The sequence below is a fragment of the Somniosus microcephalus genome, unplaced genomic scaffold (genome assembly GCF_052327205.1).
Source record: "Somniosus microcephalus isolate GS21.2 unplaced genomic scaffold, FLI_Smic_1.0 unresolved_chr7, whole genome shotgun sequence".
Taxonomy (NCBI): domain Eukaryota; kingdom Metazoa; phylum Chordata; class Chondrichthyes; order Squaliformes; family Somniosidae; genus Somniosus; species Somniosus microcephalus.
The window spans coordinates 3,238,092-3,251,180 of NW_028225185.1; the positions used below are offsets into that span (position 1 = coordinate 3,238,092).

At 53.4% G+C, this 13,089-nt stretch overlaps 1 long non-coding RNA gene across 2 annotated transcripts; it reads right to left on the reverse strand.

Annotated features, from left to right (window-relative positions):
• Positions 1–205: 205 nt before the first annotated feature.
• On the reverse strand, positions 206–9,382 carry LOC147086394 (uncharacterized). 2 transcript variants are annotated; one of them, XR_015075723.1, is made up of 3 exons: positions 9,275–9,382; positions 3,873–3,982; positions 206–805 (listed from the first exon to the last, which is right to left on the reverse strand). It is a non-coding gene; the product is annotated as an uncharacterized LOC147086394 (long non-coding RNA). The 2 variants fall into 2 exon arrangements; XR_015075722.1 differs by lacking the exon at positions 9,275–9,382 and adding an exon at positions 9,083–9,268.
• Positions 9,383–13,089: the final 3,707 nt, after the last annotated feature.

The following is a 13,089-nucleotide window of genomic DNA, read 5'->3' on the forward strand; positions in this document are numbered from 1 at the left end:
GCTTTCAGCGACTGGTGCACAAGGACACCCAGGTCCCTCTGTACATCAGCATTTCCCAATCTATCACCATTTAAATAATACCCTGCCTTTCTGTTTTTCCTACCGAACTGGATAACTTCACATTTATCCACGTTATACTGCATCTGCCATGTGTTTGCCCGCTCGCTCAACTTACAACAGAAATATGATGTGGAAAAGTACTGAGTGTAGTTACCAGGCTGTAGTTTATTTATACATTAATAGGAATACCTTCTGAAACACACCGACACGTTAGCAAGTGCACAACAGGGAATGAAACAATAGCTTTAGAGGAAATGCGACAAATGGTTAGAATGATTACAGTTCATCTCCAGGTCTGTGAGCTTGCTCGGAGGCCGGCTCAGAGGCGTCCTGCTCAGCATTCCCCAGGCCCCCCCCGGGGAAGGTTGTGCAGCTCCCACTGTGCACGGCTCGGCGCAGGGACTCAGCGGAGAGCACAGCGATCAGCAGTGCGCCGACACACGGGGCCACCGAGTCGGAAATGTCCCCTTCACATTAGAAAACACAACTGCGGGGCAAATTAGGCAACTGCAACAGCGTGAGAATTTAAGGAACTCTCATCTTCAAACAGAACGGGTTTACACGCACACACACATATACACAGCTAGCTGTAGCCAGGAGAGGGCAGAGTTCCTTCAGCTTCAGATGAGGAGAGAGAGAGAAACGGCCGGCATCATTTCCCGAGTAGTTTTAGCGTGGAGGCTGAAGGCTGACTCATCTGCCTGCGATGCTTTGTTAACTCCTGCGCATTCTCCATCCAGAAACACTGCGATAGAAGAACAGCGAGAACCCGACGATTAGAATACAGTCTCGGAAATAAGACCCAGCGCCAAATTACAGAAAATGCAGCAAATAAGCAGCAAGGGTCGAAGGGAAAAACAAGTTAATGACTTGGGTGCCATCCTTCGTCAGAAGAGTGAAACTTGAGCCCCCCTTCCTTTCAGTTGCTGATCCACTGGTGTCCCAAGCAACACTGATCCCTCGATTAACACCCCTCAAAACAGGGCCCCAAACACCCCCTTCCAGGTGAAACAGCGATTTACTTGTACTTCTTGCGATTTAGTATACTGTATTCGCTGCTCACGATGCGGCCTCCTCTATATTGGGGGAGACCAAACGCAGATTGGGCGACCGCTTTGCGGAACACCTCCGTTCAGTCCGTAAGGGTGACCCTGAGCTTCTGGTCGCCTGTCACTTTAATTCTCCGCTTCACTCCCACTCTGACCTCCGCCTCTTACACTGTTCCTCGAGCTTACGTTGAGCTTCGTTGGAACGACAACCGGAAAGCCGGAACTACGACCGGAAAGCCAGCCCTGCAGCGGGTAGTCAAAACTGCCCAATGCATTACCGGCACCCGGCTACCGACCATAGAGCACATATACCATAAACGCTGTCTACAGAGGTCACGGTCCATCATCAAAGACCCTACCCACCCCAGCCACAGTCTGTTCGCCCCCCTGCCATCTGGGAGACGCTACAGATGCATTCGCACCCGAACGACCAGATTTAGGAACAGCTTCTTTCCCAGGGCTGTCATCCTACTGAACTCCACAAATAAACTCTAAAGCCTGCACATCTGCCAATGCACTTTATTATGTTTATGTTAATGTATTACAAGCCAAATGTATGTGGAATGTTTAAATGTCTTAATCTAAATGTACACTCTCGGGAGCCGCAAGCCTACATTTCGTTGTACTGCACTTGTGCACTAACAATGACAATAAAAGTGATTTGATTTGATTTGATTTGAAACACCTCATCTTTCGATTGGGCACTTTACAGCCTTCTGGACTCCGAGTTCAACAATTTCAGACCATAACCTCTGCCCCCATTTTTGTCAGGCGGCAGCTGTTGATGATCTGCCATCCCCATTTGCAGCATTTAATCTCTCCTGCCTTCCACCCGATCACAGACCGTCCCTTTTATCCCTTCCTCCCCTTTCCCTGCCCCTGCACCTGCTTAAAATCTGTTCCATCTCCAACTTTTTCCCAGTTCTGACGAAGGGTCCCAGATCTGAAACGTTAACTCTTGTTTCTCTCTCCACGGATGCTGCCTGACCTGCTGAGTGTTCCCAGCATTTGCTGCTGTTATTACCCCTAAAAACACACCGTCTCGGTCATTCATCACACTTGCCGCCTGTGGCTCTTTGCTGTTCGTTCGGTGGCTGCCGCAGTTTCCCTACAAACCAGCAGCGATAATTACGCAGAGTTATTCATTGGCTTCCAGATGTCCCAAGGACACAAAAGGCATGTTGGGTTCCATGAGCTTGCACGTCAATTACATGGAATTTTAGCCGAGGCAAAAATCAACAGAACGAAAGACTCCCATTTCTCCCACGCCTTTCGCCATCTCAGGACGTCCCAAAGCGCTTCACAGCCAATGAAGTACTTTTTTTGAAGTGTGGTCACTGTTGTAATGTAGGAAACGCGGCAGCTAATTTGCGCACAGCAAGCTCCCACAAACAGCAATGCGATAATGACCGGATCATCTGTTTTAGTGATGTTGAGGGATAAATATTGGCCCCAGGACACCGGGGAGAACTCCCCCCGCTCTTCTTCCAATAGTGGCCGTGGGATCTTTTACGTCCACCTGAGAGAGCAGACGGGGCCTCGGTTTAACGTCTCATCCGAAAGACGGCACCTCTGACAGTGCAGCACTCCGTTAATACTGCCCCTCCGACAGTGCAGCGCTCCCTCAGTACTGCCCCTCCGACAGTGCGGCGCTCCCTCAGTACTGCCCCTCCGACAGTGCGGCGCTCCCTCAGTACGGCGCTCCCTCAGTACTGCCCCTCCGACAGTGTGGCGCTCCCTCAGTACCGCCCCTCCGACAGTGCGGCACTCCCTCAGCACTGCCCCTCCGACAGTGCGGCGCTCCCTCAGTACTGCCCCTCCGACAGTGCGGCGCTCCCTCAGTACTGCCCCTCCGACAGTGCGGCGCTCCTTCAGTACTGCACTGGGAGTGCCGGCCTGGATTTTTGTGCTCAAGTCTCTGGAGTGGGACTTGAACCCACGACCTTCTGACTCAGAGGCGAGAGAGTGCGACCCACTGTATCTGCCTGGAAAGCATAACTTACCTGCCTGTTGGCAAAGGGATCTGGGGCTTTGTCAAAGATACTGGCCAAATTGAGGAAAACACGGGTGTGGACAAACTGCGCGGCGGTGTGACGATCGGGTCTCTGCGGCCAGGCAGGGTTCCCAACACCTAGAGCATCAGCAAAACTCGTTTAGGCGCACAGAGAAACGGACCAAGAATCTCAAAACTATTGGACAGATTGGGTCTCGGCAAACAGTTGAACTTTGATTGGTGAGCAGTAAGTGCGGCGCGATCTCAGTGATTGATCTATAGAACATATAAACTAGGAGCAGGAGCAGGCCATTCGGCCCCTCGAGCCATTCAATGGCTGATCCGATCTTGGACTCAACTCCACTTCCCTGCCCGCTCCCCATAACCCTCGACTCCCCTGTTGCTCAAATCTCCGTCAATCTCCGCCTTGAATATGTTCAATGACTCCGCCTCCACAGCTCTCTGGGGAAGAGAATTCCAAAGATTCACGACCCTCAGAAGAAATTCCTTCTCATCTCCGTCTTAAATGGGCGACCCCTTATTCTGAGATTATGCCCCTAGTTCTAGATTCGCCCACGAGGGGAAACATCCTCTCAACATCCACCCTGTCCAACTATATTACAGGAGAAGCTCACCAGTATATGGATCAGCAGAATGAAGAAGCGTGGTCACCTCCCGATAGCGACTAGCCGGAGATTCCAGCCCCGGCACGGAGGCGGGATCCGAGATCCTTCCTCCACTCGGGTTATGTTCAAAAATCGGTTTCTTACCATTAACTTATTGACTCGGAGCAGTGAGGCCTGGTACTCGGTCATCTTCTGCATGTTGTGCTGAAACCGTTCCAGCTCCGTGGCCAACTCCTCCACGGCCTCGGTGAGCTCTGGGGACAGAAGGACATCGAGAAGTCAGCAACCACCAACAATCCCGTCCCATCTGAACAGAGCTAAAGCGAGCGCGAGAGAGAGAGAGCGAGAGAGGGAGAGAGCGAGAGAGAGCGAGAGCGAGAGCGAGAGCGAGAGCGAGAGCGAGAGCGAGAGCGAGAGAGGGAGAGGGAGAGGGAGAGCGCGAGAGAGAGAGAGAGAGAGAGAGAGCGAGAGAGAGCGCGAGAGAGAGAGCGCGAGAGAGAGAGCGCGAGAGAGAGAGCGCGAGAGAGAGAGCGCGCGAGAGAGAGCGCGCGAGAGAGAGCGCGCGAGAGAGAGCGCGCGAGAGAGAGAGAGCGAGAGAGAGAGAGCGAGAGAGAGCGAGATGGGGGAGGAGAGCGAGATGGGGGAGGAGAGCGGTACAGGGAAAAAGAAACGGTAGCAGGGAAAGGGGGAGCAGGAGGTTAGAGAGATTGGAAGGAATAGCAGTAGGAAGAGAGTTCAAGGGGAGAAGAGAGGTAGAATGGGGAGAGGGATTTGAAACATAGAAACATAGAAGATAGGAGCAAGAGTAGGCCATTCGGCCCCTCGAGCCTGCTCCGCCATTCAATGAGATCATGGCTGATCATCCAAATTCAGTACCCGGTCCCTGCCTTCTCCCCATATCCCTTTAGCCTTAAGAAATATATCCAACTCCTTCTTGAATATATTTAATGAATTGGCCTCAACTGCCTTCTGTGGTAGAGAATTCCACAGGTTCACCACTCTCGGTGAAGAAATTCCTCCTCATCTCAGTCCTAAATGGCTTACCCCTTATCCTTAGACTGTGACCCCTGGTTCTGGACTCCCCCGCCATCGGGAACATCCTTCCTGCATCTAGTCTGTCTAGTCCTGTTAGAATTTTATAAGTTTCAATGAGATCCCCTCACATTCTTCTAAACTCCAGCGAGTATAAGCCCAATCGACCCAATCTCTCCTCATACGTCATTCCTGCCATCCCAGGTATCAGCCTGGTGAATCTTCGCTGCACTCCCTCCATGGCAAGAACATCCTTCCTCAGATAAGGCGACCAAAACTGCACACAATACTCAAGGTGTGGTCTCACCAAGGCCCTGTACAACTCATAGAGTCATAGAGTAATACAGCACGGATAGAGGCCCTTCGGCCCATCGTGTCCGCGCCGGCCATCAAGCCCTGTCTAATCTAATCCCATATTCCAGCATTTGGCCCGTAGCCTTGTATGCTATGGCATTTCAAGTGCTCATCCAAATGCATCTTAAATGTTGTGAGGGTTCCTGCCTCCACAACCCTTTCAGGCAGTGAGTTCCAGACTCCAACCACCCTCTGGGTGAAAAAGTTCTTTCTCAAATCCCCTCTAAACCTCCCGCCCTTTACCTTGAATCTATGCCCCCTAGTTATTGACCCCTCTACTAAGGGAAAAAGCTCCTCAGCATCCATCCTATCTATGCCCCTCATACTTTTGTACACCTCAATCATGTCCCCCCTCAGCCTCCTCTGCTCCAAGGAAAACAAACCCAATCTGCCCAGTCTCTCTTCATAGCTGAAGCGCTCCAGCCCTGGTAACATCCTGGTGAACATCCTCTGCACCCTCTCTAACGCAATCACATCCTTCCTGTAGTGTGGCGACCAGAACTGCACACAGTATTCCAGCTGTGGCCTAACCAGTGTTTTATACAGCTCCATCATAACCTCCTTGCTCTTATATTCAATGCCTCGGCTAATGAAAGCAAGTATCCCATATGCCTTTTTTACCACCTTATCCACCTGTTCCGCCGCCTTCAGGGATCTGTGTACTTGCACACCCAGATCCCTCTGACCCTCCGTCTTGCCTAGGGTCTTTCCATTCATTGTGTATTCCTTTGCCTTGTTAGTCCCCCCAAAGTGCATCACCTCGCACTTTTCCGGGTTAAATTCCATTTGCCACTGTTCCGCCCATCTGACCAACCCATCTATATCGTCCTGCAGACTGAGGCTACCCTCCTCGCTATTTACCACCCTACCAATTTTTGTATCATCCGCGAACTTACTGATCATACCCTTTACATTCATATCCAAGTCATTAATGTAGACCACAAACAGCAAGGGACCCAGCACCGATACCTGTGGTACCCCACTGGCCACAGGCTTCCAGTCACAAAAACAACCTTCGACCATCACCCTCTGCCTTCTGCCACTAAGCCAGTTTTGTATCCAATGTGCCAAGGCACCCTGGATTCCATGGGCTCTTACCTTCTTGACCAGCCTCCTGTGCGGGACTTTATCGAAGGCCTTACTGAAATCCATGTATACCACATCCACTGCGTTACCCTCATCCACACACCTAGTCACCCCCTCAAAAAATTCAATCAAATTAGTCAGACATGATCTTCCCTTGACAAAGCCATGTTGACTATCCCTGATTAATCCTTGCCTCTCCAAGTGGAGACAAATTTTGTCCCTCAGGACTTTTTCCCAATAATTTTCCTACCACTGATGTTAGGCTCACTGGCCTGTAGTTCCCCGGTTTTTCCCTACTACCCTTCTTGAATAATGGTACTACATTAGCGGTTCTCCAGTCCTCTGGCACATCCCCTGTGGCCAGAGAGGTCCTGAATATATGTGTTAGAGCCCCCGCAATCTCCTCCTTTGCCTCACACAGCAGCCTGGGATACATTTCATCCGGGCCTGGGGATTTATCCATTTTTAGGCCAGCTAAAACCGCCAATACCTCCTCCCTCTCGATGTTAATATGTTCGAGCATATCACAGTCCCCCCGCCCTATTTCTATGTCTACATCGTCCTTCTCCATAGTGAAAACGGATGCAAAAAATTCATTTAGAACCTCTCCTACATCTTCCGGCTCCACACACAGATTGCCACTTTTGTCCCTAATGGGCCCTATTTTTTCCCTAGTTATCCTCTTACCCTTAATATACTTATAAAACATCTTCGGATTTTCCTTTATTTTGCTCGCCAGTGTTATTTCATGGCCCCTCCTTGATCTCCTAATTTCTTTTTTAAGTATCCCCCTGCACTTTTTGTACTCCTCTAGGGCTTCCTCCGTCTTTAGCCTTTTGTATCTACCAAAAGCCCTCCTTTTTTTCCTAATCCATTCTCGTATATCCCCTGACATCCACGGCTCCCTGTGGTTTTTGGAACCACTCTTGACCTTTACGGGAACATGTTGCCATTGTATGATCTCAATCTCCCTTCTGAAAGCCTCCCATTGCTCCGATGCGGATTTTCCTACAAGTAGCTGATCCCAGTCCATTTTGGCCAGATCCTGCCTTATCCTATTAACTGCAGCAAGACATCCTTGTTCCTGTACTCGAATCCTCTCGCTGCGAAGGCCAACATACCATTTGCCTTCTTAACCGCCTGCTGCACCTGTATGCTTACCTTCAGCGACTGGTGCACAAGGACACCCAGGTCTCGTTGCAGGGAAAGAGGACACGAGGGATAAGTTACATAGAGAGATAAACAGGAGCGAGGAGAAAAGAACGAGTGAGAAAGAAGGCAGCCACATCAAGGAGTTTAAGGTAGCGAGTGACAAAGAGTTCAGAAAGAGAAACAGAGGCAGATCAGAAAGGGAGTGTGAGGGAAGGGAAACGGAATATAAAGACAGAGCCCCAGGAAAGAGTTACAGAATAATTCAAGACCGGTGGAAGAGGCTGACGGGATTGGGCTGTGTTGGTACCGAATCAGTAAGGTTGTAATCTCCCAGTATAAAAATACTAGTTCTTTCTTTGCAGGAATGGGGCAGTTTTGTTTGAGACGATTCCATGAGTGGGAGCCCCTGCCCTGCTGAGCGGACGACAGCCGAGCGACCCTGCAGCCCGATCTCCGATTGCCCACAGGATGGCAACAGGCTCCAGGCGCGTCAGGCACTGCATCTATCACAGCCGGACACAGCGGGGGAACCAGGCCGGCAGATTCTGGCCAAGGAACAGGGGCAACTTCTCGTTGGCTCATGGGCTGCCTTTTGCCAAGTTAATAACTGGAGCGTTGGAGAATCTCAAGAGACAGGCTCACCGAGGTGAGGAAGGTGAGTGCTGAAGAAGTGAAACCTTCAGCCATCCACTGTCCTGTCAAACACCCACCAGGACAGGGGTTAGATAAAGAGTAAATCTCCCTCTACACTGTCCCATCAAACACTCCCAGGGCAGGTACAGCACGGGTTAGATACAGAGTAAAGCTCCCTCTACACTGTCCCATCAAACACTCCCAGGGCAGGTACAGCATGGGTTAGATACAGAGTAAAGTTCCCTCTACACTGTCCCATCAAACACTCCCAGGGCAGATACAGCACGGGTTAGTTCCTCTACACTGTCTCCATCAAACACTCCCAGAGCAGGTACAGCACGGGTTAGATACAGAGTAAAGCTCCCTCTACACTGTCCCATCAAACACTCCCAGGGCAGGTACAGCACGGGTTAGATACAGAGTAAAGCTCCCTCTACACTGTCCCATCAAACACTCCCAGGGCAGGTACAGCACGGGTTAGATACAGAGTAAAGCTCCCTCTACACTGTCCCATCAAACACTCCCAGGGCAGGTACAGCACGGGTTAGATACAGAGTAAAGCTCCCTCTACACTGTCCCCATCAAACACTCCCAGGGCAGGGACAGCACGGGTTAGATACAGAGTAAAGCTCCCTCTACACTGTCCCATCAAACACTCCCAGGGCAGGTACAGCACGGGTTAGATACAGAGTAAAGCTCCCTCTACGCTGTCCCATCAAACACTCCCAGGGCAGGTACAGCACGGGTTAGATACAGAGTAAAGCTCCCTCTATGCTGTCCCATCAAACACTCCCAGGGCAGGTACAGCACGGGTTAGATACAGAGTAAAGATCCCTCTACACTGTCCCCATCAAACACTCCCAGGGCAGGTACAGCATGGATTAGATACAGAGTAAAGCTCCCTCTACACTGTCCCCATCAAACACTCCCAGGGCAGGTACAGCATGGGTTAGATACAGAGTAAAGCTCCCTCTACACTGTCCCCATCAAACACTCCTGAGTTCCCTACATCAGTGGGGGAGGGGTGGGCACGGCCCCTTTAAAAAATAAAACTCTCTAAATTCGCCTGGCGACGGCTGGGTTTGCTTTAGGCGGACCTGCGACGGCGGGTTGCGGCGCTAACTCTGGGCTGCCGGCGTTCGCAGCCATGGCGGGGCGGCTCGCAACTCCCAGGCCCAGGCTTCGGGCCTTCTGGGTGGCCGACCAGCCACCAACTCCCCGATCCGGCCGACCGGTGGCCGACCAGCAGCCGCCCCCAGCACCGCCCCGCGCGGAGTTGCTACTTGAACCTTGCTCCCAGTCAACTCTCTCTGCCATCCGCCACTGCCACTGCTTTCCTTCGAATAGACAGAGCTGGCGTTTCCCCAGCGCCTTTCAGCACCTCCCCAAAGCTCTTTACAGCCAATCAAGTGCTTTCTTTCGAAGTGTTTGTGTTTTTAAGGAAGACTGCGTCCAATTCGCTTACAGCAAGCTCCCACGAACAGCAATGTGCGAATGACCGGATCATCTATTATTAGTGCTGTCGGTGAGGGATAAATATTGGCCCCAGGATCCTTTACATAAACCCGAGAGATCAGACGGAGTCTCGGTTTAATGTCTCATCCGAAAGACGGCCCCTCCGCCAGTGCGGCGCTCCCTCAGTACCGCCCCTCCGACAGTGCGGCGCTCCCTCAGTACCGCCCCTCCGACAGTGCGGCGCTCCCTCAGTACCGCCCCTCCGACAGTGCGGCGCTCCCTCAGTACCGCCCCTCCGACAGTGCGGCGCTCCCTCAGTACTGCCCCTCCGACAGTGCGGCGCTCCCTCAGTGCTGACCCTCCGACAGTGCGGCGCTCCCTCAGTGCTGACCCTCCGACAGTGCGGCGCTCCCTCAGTACCGCCCCTCCGACAGTGCGGCGCTCCCTCAGTACCGCCCCTCCGACAGTGCGGCGCTCCCTCAGTACCGTCCCTCCGACAGTGCGGCGCTCCCTCAGTACCGTCCCTCCGACAGTGCGGCGCTCCCTCAGTACCGCCCCTCCGACAGTGCGGCGCTCCCTCAGTACCGCCCCTCCGCCAGTGCGGCGCTCCCTCAGTACCGCCCCTCCGACAGTGCGGCGCTCCCTCAGTACCGCCCCTCCGACAGTGCGGCGCTCCCTCAGTACTGCCCCTCCGCCAGTGCGGCGCTCCCTCAGTACCGCCCCTCCGACAGTGCGGCGCTCCCTCAGTACCGCCCCTCCGACAGTGCGGCGCTCCCTCAGTACCGCCCCTCCGACAGTGCGGCGCTCCCTCAGTACCGTCCCTCCGACAGTGCGGCGCTCCCTCAGTACCGTCCCTCCGACAGTGCGGCGCTCCCTCAGCACTGCCCCTCCGACAGTGCGGCGCTCCCTCAGTACCGCCCCTCCGACAGTGCGGCGCTCCCTCAGTACCGCCCCTCCGACAGTGCGGCGCTCCCTCAGCACTGCCCCTCCGACAGTGCGGCGCTCCCTCAGTACTGCCCCTCCGACAGTGCGGCGCTCCCTCAGTACTGCCCCTCCGACAGTGCGGCGCTCCCTCAGTACTGCCCCTCCAACAGTGCGGTGCTCCCTCAGTACTGCCCCTCCGACAGTGCGGCGCTCCCTCAGTACCGCCCCTCCGACAGTGCGGCGCTCCCTCAGTACTGCCGTCCGACAGTGCGGCGCTCCCTCATACTGCCCCTCCGACAGTGCGGCGCTCCCTCAGTACCGCCCCTCCGACAGTGCGGCGCTCCCTCAGTACCGCCCCTCCGACAGTGCGGCGCTCCCTCAGTACTGCCCCTCCGACAGTGCAGCGCTCCCTCAGTACCGCCCCTCCGACAGTGCGGCGCTCCCTCAGTACTGCCCCTCCGACAGTGCGGCGCTCCCTCAGTACTGCCCCTCCGACAGTGCGGCGCTACCTCAGTACCGCCCCTCCGACAGTGCGGCGCTCCCTCAGTACTGCCCCTCCGACAGTGCGGCGCTCCCTCAGTACTGCCCCTCCGACAGTGCGGCGCTACCTCAGTACTGCCCCTCCGACAGTGCGGCGCTCCCTCAGTACTGCCCCTCCGACAGTGCGGCGCCCTCTCAGTACTGCCCCTCCGACAGTGCGGCGCTCCCTCAGTACTGTCCCTCCGACAGTGCGGCGCTCCCTCAGTACTGCCCCTCCGACAGTGCGGCGCTCCCTCAGTACTGCCCCTCCGCCAGTGCGGCGCTCCCTCAGTACTGTCCCTCCGACAGTGCGGCGCTCCCTCAGTACTGCCCCTCCGACAGTGCGGCGCTCCCTCAGTACTGCCCCTATTTTTCAAAACACTTCTGAAAGTTGTGCACTTTCCCCCCAATCCACCCCCACCCCATTTGTGTGCTGCAAAAGGTTACATTCGTTGTGCCCGGAATCTTGCTGTGCGACAACAACTTGTATTTATATCGCTCCTTCTTTTGTCTGATTTATGGTCCTGTGAAGCACTTTGGGACGTTTTACTATGTTAATGGCGCTGAATAAAATGCAAGTTGTTGTTTACGTGGTTGTTGTCGTAAACCGTCCCAAGGCGAGTCACAGGAGCGTAAATCAGACAAAATTTGACCCCGAGCCACATAAGGAGATATTAGGACAGGTGACCCAGAGCTGGGTCAAAGAGGTCGGTTTTAAGGAGGGTCTTAAAGGAGGAGAGAGAGGCAGAGAGGTTTAGGGAGGGAATTCCAGAGCTCGGGGCCCAGGCAGCTGAAGGCACGGCCGCCAATGGTGGAGCGATGGAAATCGAGGGGGCCGTCTTTCGGATGAGACATTAAACCGAGGCTCCGTCTGCTCCATCAGGGGGACGTAAAAGATTCTGGGGCCAATATTTATCCCTCAACCAACATCACTAAAACAGATGACCTGGTCATTATCACATAGCTGTTTGTGGGAGCTTGCTGTGCGCAAATTGGCTGCTGCGTTTCCTACATTACAACAGTGACCACACTTCAAAAAAGTACTTCATTGGTTGTGAAGCGCTTTTGGACATCCTGAGGTGGTGATAGGCGCCACATAAATGCAAGTGTTTCTTTATTTCTTGCCATGTGTCTGCCCATTTCACCAGTCTGTCTATGTCCTCCTGAAGTCTGTTACTATCCTCCTCGTTTTTTTTATTCGTTTATGTGATGTTGGCGTCGTTGGCAAGGCCGGCATTTATTGCCCATCCCTAACTGCCCTTGAGAAGGTGGTGGTGAGCCGCCTTCTTGAACCGCTGCAGTCCGTGTGGTGAAGGTACTCCCACAGTGCTGTTAGGGAGGGAGTTCCAGGACTTTGACCCAGCGACGATGAAGGAACGGCGATATATTTCCAATTCAGGATGAAGTTTACTACATTTCTGAGTTTCGAGTCCTCTGCAAACTTTGAAATTATGCCCTGTATATACAAGCCCAGGTCATTAATATATATCAAAAAGAGCTGTGGTCCCAATACCGAACCCTGGGGAACACCACTCACACACACACACACACACACACACACACACACACACACACATATGGAAGGTGTCATCGACAGTGCTATCAAGCGGCACTTACTCACCAATAACCTGCTCACTGATGCCCAGTTTGGGTTCAGCCAAGACCACTCAGCTCCTGACCTCATTACAGCCTTGGTCCAAACATTGACAAAGGAGCTGAATTCCAGAGGTGAGGTGAGAGTGACTACCCTTGACATCAAGGCAGCATTTGACCGAGTGTGGCATCAAGGAGCCCTAGTAAAACTGAAGTCAATGGGAATCGGGGGGAAAACTCTCCACTGGCTGGAGTCATACCTAGCACAAAGGAAGATAGTTGTGGAGGTTGAAGGTCAATCATCACAGCCCCAGGACATCACTGCAGGAGTTCCTCAGGGCAGTGTCCTAGGCCCAACCATCTTCAGCTGCTTCATCAATGACCTTCCCTCCAACATAAGGTCAGAAATGGGGATGTTTGCCAATGACTGCAGCAACTCGCCAAGGCTTCTTCGGCAGCACCTCCCAAACCCGTGACCTCTTCCACCTAGAAGGACAAGGGCAGCAGGCGCATGGGAACACCGCCACCTCCAAGTTCCCCTCCAAGTCACACACCATCCTGACTTGGAAATATATCAGCCATTCCTTCATCGTCGCTGGGTCAGAATCCTGGA